Below are 14316 nucleotides of genomic sequence, written 5' to 3' on the forward strand. Positions count from 1 at the left end.
CATCATAAAAGTTTTCCAAGTTTTACGTAATGAAACTATTTTCTCAGTTCACTGGCTCCCTTTGCCTAAATTCGAGAAGGGATGTCCATTTAGGGTGGTAGCCTAAAGCTACTCAAATCAGAGGCTCCTCAAAATGATGACTAAGCCATTTACTTACTTACTTACTTACTTACTTACTTACTTACTTATTTAATATACCGCTTTATAACTGGGGGTCTCAGGGCAGTTCACAGAATAAAATTAAGATATAATACCACAAAATACCTAACAAAATAAAAAGCAACTCAATACCCCCACCAAAAAAACACATAGTCAAATATAAAATGTAAATAATTAACAGGAGAATACAATATTATTTCAAGCTGGCTGACACGTTGTCATTAGAAAACAGCCCAGACCCTCCATCTGCCAGAACCCGGAGGGACTTAAAAGTAGGAGAGCAAAGACTTCGAAGACAGAGGACACTTAGTGGCACCTGTAGAGGAGATGATGTTGATGATGACAAACGAGGAAGTGGGAGAGACGGGAGGTAGAGATTCACTGGGGACAACATAATTATCCAAGAGGCTGGGTTCCATACCCTTCCTCTGTAAAGTCTGAAATAAAAAAGGATTCCTGGGGAACCAGCAAGGAGCTGCTGACAGTGTCCTGACAGATTGAACCGAGTCAATTAGTTGCCGCTTAAGTTATAAATCATGGCAGACTGTGCAGTATCTACCGGGGGTAGCCTCCCAACACTGATAACTGACAAGCAGTGGCGTAGCGTGGGGGGTGCAGGGGGGCCGGCCGCACCGGGTGCAACATCTGGGGGTTAGGGTTAGGGGGCGCAAATCCATGGGTTAGGGGGCGCAAATCCATGGGTTAGGGGCGCAAATTACTTGCCTTGCCCCGGGTGCTGCCAACCCACGCTACGCCACTGCTGACAAGAACAATTTCAATGGCTTTTACAATAACATTTTATGCTGAGAGGACACATAGAACAATTAACAAAATGCCGAAATCTCAAGGGCGGAGGCAGAAACACACAAATGGTCAGGAAACACACACACACACACCCCGATTCCCCGATCAAAGTTCAATGGAGAGTCTCCCCTGCGTGAGTGCCTAAGGGCCCCATTCCTGCCACTCAGTACATGGCAGGTGGAGCAAGCAAGGAAGCAGAGCCCCTCCTGTTTGAAAATATTTTTGTAGGTTGCCTTGAGTCTTGTCTGGAAAAGGTGTCTGAGAAATAGGATGGTGATGATTGCAAGAAGGATAAGAGAGCATGTGAAGATTGCCCTTCCTTCAAGTAAGCACAAGAGTCCATCATTTCACCTAAAAATCTCCTCGCCCTGAATGTCCCTCTCAACCTCTTCATTCGATTGACTTGGTTCTTTTCTTTTTGAAGAACTGTTTGAATCTATTACTATTACCTGTGCTTTTTGCGTGTGAAGACCCCCAAACAACCTCCAAAATAAATCACACAGGAAACAGAATATTTTTGGCATTAATTTGGCCACAACTTTATTGTTTACAGCATGTGAGGGGAGATTGGACAGAGCAAATTGAGCCCCTGGATTCCTTTAACGGAATTCCCCAGCAGCAACAACAAAATTAAGGGGCAGGCACAGCCAATCCACAATCCCCTCCACCAAAGAGTGAACCAATGCCTAACAAAGTTACAAAGTTGTGATGATTTGCTACACGGTAGGCAAAAACCAAATGGCACCAGCCAATCAGCCAAGTGGCAAAATTCCTACCGGGCCCCTGCTCCAAAAACAGACGACCCCTAGACAGGCATAGCAAGGTCAAAAACACAACCTAAAATTATAGGGAGGGAAGGAGATCCGCTGCACGATGTGAAAGAGAAAGTACTTTGCCATGTGCAGCCCCTTAAATAGCCCCTTATTTGCCAATCAAACCCCAACTGACAGAAATCTGGCCCAGTAACAAAGGGGCAACCAGTGAGGCAAGGAGGTCATCCAAACGGGCCCGCCCTGCAACAAGAAGGCAGTTTGGTGATCTCACCACAACACGTGGATCTCCATGATTTGGAGGACATGATTTCCTGGGGGGTCGCAGGGGTACGCCTACCCCTAAATATTTTGTGAATCTAAGTTTGGCCTCATTGAGGGGCAGTTTTTCAATATTTTGTTGAAAAAAGCAGACTACTACTAAGAATAAGAATAATCATTATGAAAAACATCTTCATGTATGTGACAACGGCCACGAGAGTTTTAATGGCACAAGGATGGAAGACTGAAGAAACCCCAACTAAAGAATCATGGCAAGAAAAATTGATGGATTATGCAGAAATGGCAAAACTGACACACAAGCTATGGGACAAGGATAACTGTGACTTTAAAGATGAATGGGAACCCTTTACAAAGTATTTGAAGACGCAACAAAGTGAACTGGACTCCTTGGCTGGTTTTGAATAAACATTCACAAACTTTTTATTGATAATTATTACTTAAATAGTTTGAGGATCTATACAACTGTGTAACATGCAGAAAACAGCATTTTTAGAGAAATCAAAGACTGAAACTGAGGAAAGTCGGGGGGTGGGGGTGGGTGGGTTCTGTGGGGGGGGAGGAGGAAAAAGAGGGAAAATAAGGATGATATGTTTCTGGATAATATGTTTTGTTTTAATTTTGAATAAAAAAGTAATTAAAAAAAAGAATAATCATTGTGGGAGGTGAGCATGTGGAAAGTGCCCTTCCTTCAGGTAACTGCAAGGGTCCAGCAATGTGATGGGGACAGGTGAGGGGTGTGTCATTTACCTGAGGGATACATCCCCCTAGAAGTGCCTATGCGGGGCATTGCATCCTCCTCACAAACCTTTCATTTGATTCAAGCTATCTCACTCTGAAACATGAATACAGCACACCTGAATGTTTGTGATCTTACTTCTGTGGATATTGCTATGACTGACAGAATGCAGGAATGCCGTTCCAGAGGCACGTGATTTTGGCAACGTTGTCTTCCACGTCAGCCTAAGTCACAACGTCCCAAAGAAATTACAATTATGAAATCTTTTTCTCCCTACCTGCCCTCTCTTGGCAAGCTTTGGGGCTCCATTTAGCTTAAAAGCAGGCATTGGGCTTTGCCACCACAGTTCATCCTGTGCCATGAAGATCCTTCACCTGTGCTTGGCAGTTCTCTCTTTGCTGCTCCTGGCTTCCCCAGGTAAGGGATGGAGAGGAGGAAGACAGAGGGACACCTGCCAGCCTATTATGGGGTGGAAGAGGGAGAGGAGTACAGTTGCTGTTCTGTGGCCTTGCAAAGAAAGCTTATTTTTCTTTCTAGAGACGTTTCTTTAGTGGTAAATTTTGCATAAAAATGTATATATGGTACAAAATTGCCTGCAAAAGTGTGTCTATTAGGGAAAACATGCACTGTGTTGCTGAATTTCCCCCATTATGCCCATCATTGCTGTGCAATCTCCCCTAATATAAGCTTTATTTTCATTCTGTTTTCATGATGTTACACTTTTTCATGTGCAGTTGAGTAGACACATTTTTTAAAAAACATTACTTGAAAGGAGAACTGCCTTTCAAAGGATGGCTGTGCTTTGATGTTCACATGTTAACTTTATTATGGTGCAGCAATACATGGAAAAATTGCATCACATGTAAAAGTGGTAAGGAAAAACAAAAGTAGCCTCTTCTTTGCTCAGTTTGGTTAGATTTTATGGAATTCTATGCAGATTCATGGAATATTTTTTACAAAATAAAATTTTGATTTGTCTCTTCCACAGATCTGCCAATAAATTTGGGGTATATAGTATCTAATTAGTGGGGAAGTTTTCTTGATGTAATATAGAGCCTTTTATTCTGGGTAGTCCTTGGGGCTCTGATGGCTTCAGTTATAGGCTTCAGTTTCTCTATAACGTATAAGCCATGTGTGCCTCACTTCTTGCTCTCCTGTTTCATAGCTTGACATCCTCCACTTACAAGCAAATATTTGTATAACTACATTTACCATTTCTTCTTGTGAATATAACAAGGGGGTGAACAGGAGTGGCCAGTGGCGGGTTGGGGGGGTAGGAGTTAGGATGCCGCGGCACCCAGAGAGTCACAGAGCCACTCCTGTTCAAAGGGCTGTGGAGTTGTGGCTTTCTTTCTGCCTATTGTGAATTAACTTCCTTCTCCACACTTATGTTTGTTTCTCTCTTTGTACAGGATCTGCACAAGACGATGAACTTAACAATTATGACGAGTGTGAAAAGAGCGACGGTATTTGCATAAGTGGAGATTGTCCTGATAATTCTCAATACATTGGAATGTGTGATTATGATCTGTTCTGTTGCAGAAGGTAATTTCTTCTTGCCAAATGAGAATTACACCTCCTGCCCCTCTCCCTTCAGCCTCTGGATTGATCATTTTTTCATTTCATTTCATTATTTCATTTCTTTAGTAAAAGGCGAAAGATTTATACGATCTGAGGTGAAACCAGAGTATTTCTTCAATATTTCATTTCATTATTTCATTTCATTTTAATGTTTGATGCATTACTGTATTTCATTATTTTGTTGGAAGCCACCCAGAGTCCAGATGGGTGAGGTATAAATAATAAATTATTGTTATTACTTATTATTATTATTATTATTATTATTATTATTATTATTATTATTATTATTATTTGGCGCCTCTGCTTTGGGTGGCTGCCACCCTAAATTGACATCCCTTCTCAGACTGAGGCTAAGGGACCCACAGAACTAAGAAATTAGTTTCATTACGTGCAACCTGGCAGACTTTAGGATGGCTTGTCACAATTAACTATTGATCAGTCTGCATGTTTACAATAATCTCTCTGATTCCAGTTTAGCATCCTTTAACGTAGCATTCATCCGCTGTTAAAATCCATTAGACTTTTCCATCACAACCCTCTTATATCCAATTTGTTAATTACATATATTGCTTTCATAGGTCAATGAGTACCAGCTACCTGCTCCATTAATTACCCAAAGCATCGTTTACCTAAATAGTTAATTGCTCCACGTACCAAATGCAGAGTCCCCTAAGTTGATCATCCTTTGCCTGCAAGCTCGATTGCTCCATTACAAAACAAAAACAAAAAATCTATGGTGCGAAGTAAGAATTGTTTCTTTGCCATGCTGCTGGCAACGCTCCTGACCTCAACTACCTGCTCCTGCTGCCGTGGCCTGCTCTGCCACTGCCACACAATCTATCCTCATTGGCAGAGAAGCAGGACAGCCTTCGTTGCAAATTTTAAGGAAGAGGGTGCTGTGGTGCTTCACCACTGGAAGAGCCAGTGGGGCAGGAGGGGGATCAAGGAGTGTGTTGTCTACAGGGCATCTATCACCTGAAGCACGGTCCTCACCTGCCTCATGGCTGGTCCAGCTCTGCAATCAGGCGTGTCTTTCGGATATAAAGAATTTGAAAGAAGGAATTTTGTCCTGGGTCATTGCAGAGAAATTAGCAACTGGACTGAACAAACCCCAGGGTGCCAGTTCTCCCGTGTTTCTCAAAACATTGTCACAAAATGGCGAGCAACCCTGTTAACCCAGAACTCTTCCTCAGGGCCACATAGACAACAATGCCTGCCGTGCATAACTTCCAGTCTGCAGGAGAATATTGGAGACCTTGAAAGCTCCCTCACTATTCTGTGACATATTTAATTTTACTTATAAAAGGAAGTCCCCCAGGGATGAGGATGGGCAAGAGATTGGATTCAATTCTCATCGAAAGGTGAATCTATGTAATTCTTAGTTTCTGGAAACGAAAAACTGAAACAGACCTATCCCTACCCAATGGTTTATTATCATGAAATGTTTCTTATAGTCCAACATGCCTTGCTTTGTATTTTCTTGTCTCAAACATGGTCACTTTGCTATGAAACTAACTGTTGTCTTTTTGTTGCTGGTTTCTGTGTTTTAGACGGGAGGAGTGATAGATGCCTTTGAAAAGTGGAAGATGCTCCCTCTCTTTGAGAGCCGCTGGATCCCACTTGATCCCCAGCTAGGGACTTCTTCTCCAAAGCATCCAGACTGAAAAAAGCAACAGTTTCAAGGCTCACATGAGCTTGTGCCTTGCAATAAAAGCAGATCCATAAAGCCTTTTCTCCTCTGTTTTTCATTTCTAAGCATGAGTGTTATTGCTAGTAAGAACCCAAAATGGCACCTTACGTCCATGAGAAGGAGGTGTTAGCAGGCATGGTTTGTGGGGAGGCCCAAAATGTCATTAGAAAGGAAGACTAAAAGGGGGTGAGGATCCCCCAAAACAGTCTAGTGAGCAGGACTGGGCCACAATGTGGGAAATGAAGAGTGACAAAATATGGGGGGTGGAATGAGAGGGAGCAGAAGTTCAGTTCTGCTTCCGTTTGAATGGTAACCAAACTGAGTTGCACTCTTCAAAAAAAGTATGCCAATTGAAATATAGTCATCTTTCCAAATTCACAGGTCTTTGAATTTTGGGATTATTGAACAGACCAGACCAGGTCTGGAAGCTTCCTCGTAAATATTCTTGCCCCCTCCCCCCACAGGATTGCAGGTTGGGAAGTGTGGTGATCACACAGGGTCCCGGACGTTTCACTGTCTATTGATCCCTGTTCCACCACCCAGGCCCTACCTGGTAAAATACCCGGTAAAATTTCTTGCTACCACCACCCAGGCCCTACCCTAACAGTATTTCTGTCTTGTCAGGATTCACCTCAATCTGTTAGCCACCACCCATCCTCCAACCTCCTCCAGACACTCACATAGGACCGCCTTAACTGGTTCTGATTTGAAAGAGAGTTAGAGCTGGGTATCATCCGCATACTGATGAACACCCAGCCCAATCCCCCTGATGATCTCTCCCAGCTGCTGCATGTAGATGTTGAAAACATCTGCCCTCAGACCTGTGGACCAGACCCGGAGGCAGGGATAGTCCTCAAACAACGACTAAACCTGCCTCTTCGGTAATGACGTAGTCTGGTCTTAGCGTAACTTCTCCTCCTACCCCTAATCACTGAGATCGGTTCTCCCAGTGCATCCCACCACCCACCACCCGATAAGCTCCATCTGGTACGCAGGCTGAGACCCTAGCTGGCTATAGACTGTCTCACCAGAGTGGTGTATGCTCTACTTATCTCTCGCTTGGACTACTGCAATGCATTCTGTGTGGGGCTACCTTTGAAGGTGATCTGGAAACTACAACTAATCCAGAATGCGGCAGCTAGACTGGTGACTGGGAGCGGCTGCCGAAACCATTTAACACTAGTCTTGAAAGACCTACACTGGCTCCCAGTACATTTACAAGCACAATTCAAAGTGTTGGTGTTGACCTTTAAAGTCCTAAACAGCCTTGGTCCAGTATACCTAAAGGAGCGTCTCCACCCCTATCGTTCTGCCCGGACACTGAGATCCAGCGCCGAGGGCCTTCTGGCGGTTCCCTCACTGCGAGAATCCAAGTTACAGTGAAACAGGCGGAGGGTGTTCTCGGCAGTGGCACCTGCCCTGTGGAACGCCCTCCCACCAGATGTCAAAGAGAAAAACAACTACCAAACTTTTAGAAGACATCTGAAGGCAGCCTTGTTTAGGGATGTTTTTAATGTTTAATAGGTTATTGCATTTTAATATTCTGTTGGAAGCCGCCCAGAGTGGCTGGGGAAACCCAGCCAGAGGGGTGGGGTATAAATAATAAATTGCTGCTGTTGTTGTTGTTGTTGTTGTTATAGTTTGCATTCTCTTATCTCACCAGACTGGGTTCCATGGGATCCTAGGATGAAGAGTTTTTCCTGGTAGGCACATGTGTATGCAATTATGCCTAATATACTATAATGACAGTTACAGATAGGTAGCCGTGTTGGTCTGCCATAGTCAAAACAAATAAATTCCTTCCAGTAGCACCTTAAAGACCAACTAAGTTAATTCTTAAAACAAAAAAAATTCCTTCCAGTAGCACCTTAAAGACCAACTAAGTCAGTTCTTGGTATGAGCTTTCGTGTGCATGCACACTTCTTCAGATACACTGAAACAGAAGTTTCCAGACCCTTCTATATAGTGAGAAGGTGGGGAGGGGTATTACTCAGAAGGGTGGTGGGAATGGGTGATAGGCAGATAGCTGTGATGAGCCTGTTGACGACTCTTAACGACTGCAATAGGTCTTACAGGAAAAAGCAAGGGGTGAAAAGGTAAAAAATGACTTTGTCATGTATAATGAGATAAGAATCAAAGGTCTTTGTTCAGACCAGGTTTCTCCATGGTTTTAAGTTTGGTGATAAGTTGTAATTCAGCAGCTTCTCTTTCCAGTCTATTTCTGAAATTCCTTTGTAGTAAAACAGCTACTTTGAGATCTTGTATAGAATGTCCTGGGAGATTGAAGTGTTCTCCTACTGGTTTCTCTGTCTTGTGATTCCTGATGTCCGATTTATGTCCGTTTATTCTTTGGCGTAAGGTCTGGCCTGTTTGTCCAATATAGAGAGCTGAAGGACACTGTTGGCATTTGATGGCATACACAATGTTAGACGATGAGCAATTAAATAGTCCCAAGATGGTATGTGTGATGTTGTTGGGGCCAGTAATGGTGTTGTCCGGGTGTATGTGGCAGCAAAGTTGGCATCTGGGTTTATTGCAGGCTCTGGTGCCAGTGTTAGGTCTGGTTGTAGTATTATTGTGGGTTAGGAGTTGTTTAAGACTGGGTGGCTGTCTGTAGGCAATGAAAGGTCTTCCTCCCAGAGCTTGAGAAAGAGAACTGTCATTGTCCAGGAGAGGTTGTAGATCTCTGATGATGCGTTGTACTGTTTTAACTTGGGAGCTGTATGTGATGACTAGAGGTGTTCTGTTATTTTCTTTTTTGGGTCTGTCTTGCAGCAAGTTCTCTCTGGGTATTAGTCTGGCTCTGTTGATCTGTTGTCTAACTTCATCTGCTGGGTATTTTAGTTCTAAAAAGGTTTGCTGTAGATCTCTTAGGTGAGAGTCTCTGTCTGTAGAATTGGAACAGATGCGGCTGTAACTTAGTGCCTGGCTATATACAATGGACTGTTTGGTATGTTTGGGATGGTAGCTAGAGGCATGTAGATATGTCTGTCGGTCATCTGGTACGCAGGCTGAGACCCTACCTGCCCATAGGCTGTGTCACCAGAGTGGTGCATGCTCTACTTATCTCTCGCTTGGACTACTACAATGCATTCTGTGTGGGGCTACCTTTGAAGGTGATCTGGAAACTACAACTAATCCAGAATGTGGCAGCTAGACTGGTGACTGGGAGCGGCCTCCGAAACCATATAACACCGGTCTTGAAAGACCTATAGTGGCTGCCAGTACGTTTCCGAGCACAATTCAAACTTTTGGTGTTGACCTTTAAACCCCTAAATGGCCTTGGTCCAGTATACCTAAAGGAGCATTTCCACCCCCATCATTCTGCCCGGACACTGAGGTCCAGTGCTGAGGGCGTTCTGGCGGTTCCGTTGCTCTGAGAAGCCAAGTTACCAGGAAACAAGCAGAGGGCCTTCTCGGTAGTGGCACCCGCCATGTGGTTCGCCCTCCCACCAGATGTCAAAGAGAAAAACATCTGAAGGCAGCCTTGTTTAGGGAAGTTTTTAATGTTTAATATTTTATTGCATTTTAATAATCTGTTGGAAGCCGCCCAGAGTGGCTGGAGAAACCCAGCCAGATGGGTGGGGTATAAATAATAATAATAATAATAATAATAATAATAATTATTATTATTATTATTATTATTATTATTATTATTATTATTATTTGCATTCTCTTATCTCACCAGACTAGGTGCCATGGGATCCTAGGATGAAGAATTCTTCCTGGTGGGCACATGTGCATGCAATTATGCCTAATATACTATAATGAGTGGGCTCATATAGTGAGCACGCTTGTTAAATTGCAATAAATAAACACACGCTTGTTAAATTGCAATAAATAAACAGAAGGTTATGTTCCATTTTAACCCAGACTGGACTCAGTATTGTACCAGGTAGGGCCTGGGTGGTGGCAGCGAGAAATAAACTGGTGGCACAGGGATCAATAGACGGTGAAACGTCTGGGACTCTGTGTGATCGCCACACTTCCCAACCTGCAATACTGTGGGGGGAGGGGGCAAGAATATTTACGAGGAAGCTTCCAGACCTGGTCTGGTCTGTTCAATAATCCCAAAATTCAGAGACCTGTGGATTTTAAAGAATGACTATATTACAACTGGCAAACTTTTTAAAAGAGTGCCATCCAGGTTGGTTACCATTTAAATAGAAGCAGAACGGAACTTCTTCTCCCTCTCATTCCACCCCCCATATTTTGTCACTCTTCATTTCCCACATTTTGGCCCAGTCCTGCTCACTAGATTGTTTTGGGGGATTCTCACCCCCTCATAGTCTTCCTTTCTAATGACGTTTTGGGCCTCTCCACAAACCATGCCTGCTGACACCTCCTTCTCATGGACGTAAGGTGCCGTTTTGGCTTCACTAGCAAGAACACTCATGCTTAGAAATGAAAAACAGAGGAGAAAAGGCTTTATGGATCTGCTTTTATTGCAAGGCACAAGCTCATGTGAGCCTTGAAACTGTTGCTTTTTTCAGTCTGGATGCTTTGGAGAAGAAGTCCCTAGCTGGGGATCAAGCGGGATCCAGCGGCTCTCAAAGAGAGGGAGCATCTTCCACTTTTCAAAGGCATCTATCACTCCTCCTGTCTAAAACATAGAAACCAGCAACAAAAAGACAACGGTTAACTGAGTTTCATAGCAAAGTGACCATGTTTGAGACACGAAAATACAAAGCAAGGCATGTTGGACAACAAGAAACATTTCATGATAATAAACCATTGGGTAGGCATAGGTCTGTTTCAGTTTTTCTCTTCCAGAAACTATGAATTACATAGATTCACCTTTCGATGAGAATTAAATGCAGTCTCTCAGACATCCTAACTCTGGGGGACTTTATTTTTTAGTTATAATTAAATATGTCACAGAATAGTGAGCAAGCTTTCAAGGTCTCCAATATTCTCCTGCAGACTGGATGTTATGCACGGCAGGGATTTCTTGTCTTTGTGGCCCTGAGGAAGAGTTCTGGGTTAACAGGAAGCTTGCTCACCATTTTGTGACAATGTTTTGAGAAACATGAGAGATACTGGCACCCTGGGGTTCATTCCGTCCAGTTGCTAATTTCTCTGCCAGGACCCAAGACAAAAGTCTACTGAATCAGGCTCTTTCTTTAAAAGATAAAATAAGAATGAAGCTGCTTGGAATTGAAAGTGAAAGATTTGCATGGAATGTATGGGATGTGAAACTTTGTTGTTGTTGTTTAGTCGTTTAGTCGTGTCCGACTCTTCGTGACCCCATGGACCAGAGAACGCCAGGCACTCCTGTCCTCCACTGCCCCCCGCAGCTTGGTCAGACTCATGCTGGTAACCTCGAAAACACTATCCAACCATCTCGTCCTCTGTCGCGCCCTTCTCCTTGTGCCCTCCATCTTTCCCAACATCAGGGTCTTCTCCAGGGAGTCTTCTCTTCTCATGAGGTGGCCAAAGTACTGGAGCCTCAGCTTCACAATCTGTCCTTCCAGTGAGCACTCAGGGCTGATTTCCTTCAGAATGGAGAGGTTTGATCTTCTTGCAGTCCATGGGACTCTCAAGAGTCTCCTCCAGCACCATAATTCAAAAGCATCAATTCTTCGGCGATCAGCCTTCTTTATGGTCCAGCTCTCACTTCCATACATCACTACTGGGGAAACCATAGCTTTAACTATACGGACCTTTGTTGGCAAGGTGATGTCTCTACTTCTCAAGATGCTGTCTAGGCCTGTCATTGCCCTTCTCCCAAGAAGCAGGCGTCTTTTAATTTCGTGGCTGCTGTCACCATCTGCAGTGATCATGGAGCCCAAGAAAGTAAAATCTCTCACTGCCTCCATTTCTTCCCTTCTATTTGCCAGGAGGTGATGGGACCAGTAGCCATGATCTTCGTTTTTTTGATGTTGAGCTTCAGACCATATTTTGCACTCTCCTCTTTCACCCTCAATAAAAGGTTCTTTAATTCCTCCTCACTTTCTGCCATCAAGGTTGTGTCATCTGCATATCTGAGGTTGTTGATATTTCTTCCGGCAATCTTAATTCCGGCTAGGGATTCATCCAGCCCAGCCTTTCGCATGATGAATTCTGCATATAAGTTAAATAAGCAGGGAGACAAAATGCAGCCTTGTCGTACTCCTTTCCCAATTTTGAACCAGTCAGTTGTTCCATATCCAGTTCTAACTGTAGCTTCTTGTCCCACATAGAGATTTCTCAGGAGATAGATGAGGTGATCAGGCACTCCCATTTCTTTAAGAACTTGCCATAGTTTGCCATTGTCGACACAGTCAAAGGCTTTTGCATAGTCAATGAAGCAGAAGTAAATGTCTTTCTGGAACTCTCTAGCTTTCTCCATAATCCAGCGCATGTTTGCAATTTGGTCTCTGGTTCCTCTGCCTCTTCTAAATCCAGCTTGCACTTCTGGGAGTTCTCGGTCCACATACTGCTTGAGCCTTCCTTGTAGAATTTTAAGCATAACCTTGCTAGCGTGAGAAATTAGTGCAATTGTGCGATAGTTGGAGCATTCTTTGGCACTGCCCTTCTTTGGGATTGGGATGTAGACTGATCTTCTCCAATCTTCTGGCCACTGCTGAGTTTTCCAAACTTGCTGGCATATTGAGTGTAGCACCTTAACAGCATCATCTTTTAAAATTTTAAATAGTTCAGCTGGAATACCATCACTTCCACTGGCCTTGTTATTTGCAGTGCTTTCTAAGGCCCATTTGACTTCACTCTCCAGGATGTCTGGCTCAAGGTCAGCAACCACACTACCTGGGGTATATGAGACATCCGTTTCTTTCTGGTATAATTCCTCTGTGTATTCTTGCCACCTCTTCTTGATGTCTTCTGCTTCTGTTAGGTCCTTTCCACTTTTGTCCTTTATTATGGAAATCTTTGTACGAAATGTTCCTTTCATAAACAAGACATGGAGCTGACTGTGGCTCAGATCATCAGCTTCTTATAGCAAAATTCAAGCTTAAACTGAAGAAAGTAGGAAAAACCACTGGGCCGGTAAGATACAATCTAAGTCAAATCCCTTATGAATACACAGTGGAAGTGAGGAACAGGTTTAAGGATTTAGATTTGGTGGACAGAGTGCCTGAAGAACTATGGATGGAGGCTCGTAACATTATACAGGAGGCAGCAACGAAAACCATCCCAATGAAAAGGAAATGCAAGAAAGCAAAGTGGCTGTCCAATGAGGCCTTACAAATAGCGGGGGAGAGAAGGCAAGCAAAATGCAAGGGAGATAGTGAAACATACAGGAAATTGAATGCAGATTTCCAAAGAATAGCAAGGAGAGACAAGAAGACCTTCTTAAACAAGCAATGCAAAGAAATAGAGGAAAGCAATAGAATGGGAAGAACCAGAGATCTGTTCAAGAAAATTGGAGATATGAAAGGAACATTTCGTACAAAGATGTGAAACTAAGGTAATCTTAAATGGTGGAGGGAAGGACACCACACAGAGTAAGAGCCCAGCATCTGTTAAAGCTGCAGAATAGACATCCCATAGGCACTGAGATAAACAATGAATAAAGCTGCACAAGAAATTAAATGTGCCCATCCTAAAGTGGTAAGCTGAAATTACCTTTTGCAACAGGGATATTCATGCATACACCTTCCAATCCTGTTATATTTCTTGGGACAACTTATAGGGTAGCAAGTACCATTGGCATAATGGCAAACCCTAGCATTCCTAGGTTCCTGGTACTGTGCAGATCCTGTGCAAAGAGAGAAACAAACATACGTGGGGAGAAGGAAGTTAAATCACAATAGAATGAAAGAGAAGAACAACTCCACAGCCCTTTGAACAGGAGTGGCTCTGTGACGCTCTGGGTGCTGTGGCATCCCAACTCCTGACCTCCACCCCACCCCTGCCAGTGGCCACTGGTGTTTACCACCCTTGCTACATTCAGAAGAAGAAATGGTCAATCTGCTTATCCAGATATTTGCTCATGAGTGGAGGGTGTCAGTCCACGAAACACGACAGCAAGAAGTGAGGCACACATGGCTTATACGTTATAGAGAAACTAAAGCCTGTAACTGAAGCCATCAGAGCCCCAAGAACTACCCAGAATAAAAGGCTCTATATTATATCAAGAAACATTTCCCCACTAATTAGAAACTTTATACCCCAAATTTTTTTGCAGACCTGTGGAGGAGACAAATCAAAATTTTATTCTGTAAAACATATTCCATAAATTTGCATAGAATTCCATAAAATCTAACCAAACTGAGAAAAGAAGAGGCTACCTTTTGTTTTTCCTTACCAGTTTTACATGCGAAGCCATTTTCCATATATTAACAAAAAGGTAA

General features: G+C 43.3%; 4 long non-coding RNA genes across 4 annotated transcripts in view; 2 read left to right on the forward strand and 2 right to left on the reverse strand.

Annotated features, from left to right (window-relative positions):
- LOC307211977 overlaps positions 1–14316 on the reverse strand; it is a 117083-nt gene that overhangs the window by 40822 nt on the left and 61945 nt on the right. The gene's annotated exons all lie outside the window — the stretch shown is intronic.
- The window catches only part of LOC307212016, a 30734-nt gene continuing 19081 nt past the window's right edge, over positions 2664–14316 (forward strand). Inside the window, exon 1 of the long non-coding RNA XR_013836727.1 lies at positions 2664–3168. This is a non-coding gene — a long non-coding RNA (uncharacterized lncRNA). The remainder of the gene's footprint in view (positions 3169–14316) is intronic.
- On the forward strand, positions 4169–6058 carry LOC307212086. Its single transcript, XR_013836811.1, has 2 exons — positions 4169–4296; positions 5883–6058. It is a non-coding gene; the product is annotated as an uncharacterized lncRNA (long non-coding RNA).
- LOC307212096 lies at positions 10450–11216 on the reverse strand. Its single transcript, XR_013836820.1, has 2 exons — positions 11026–11216; positions 10450–10625 (listed from the first exon to the last, which is right to left on the reverse strand). It is a non-coding gene; the product is annotated as an uncharacterized lncRNA (long non-coding RNA).

The sequence above is a fragment of the Podarcis cretensis genome (assembly GCF_951804945.1).
Source record: "Podarcis cretensis genome assembly, chromosome: 3".
NCBI classification, from domain to species: Eukaryota; Metazoa; Chordata; class Lepidosauria; order Squamata; family Lacertidae; genus Podarcis; species Podarcis cretensis.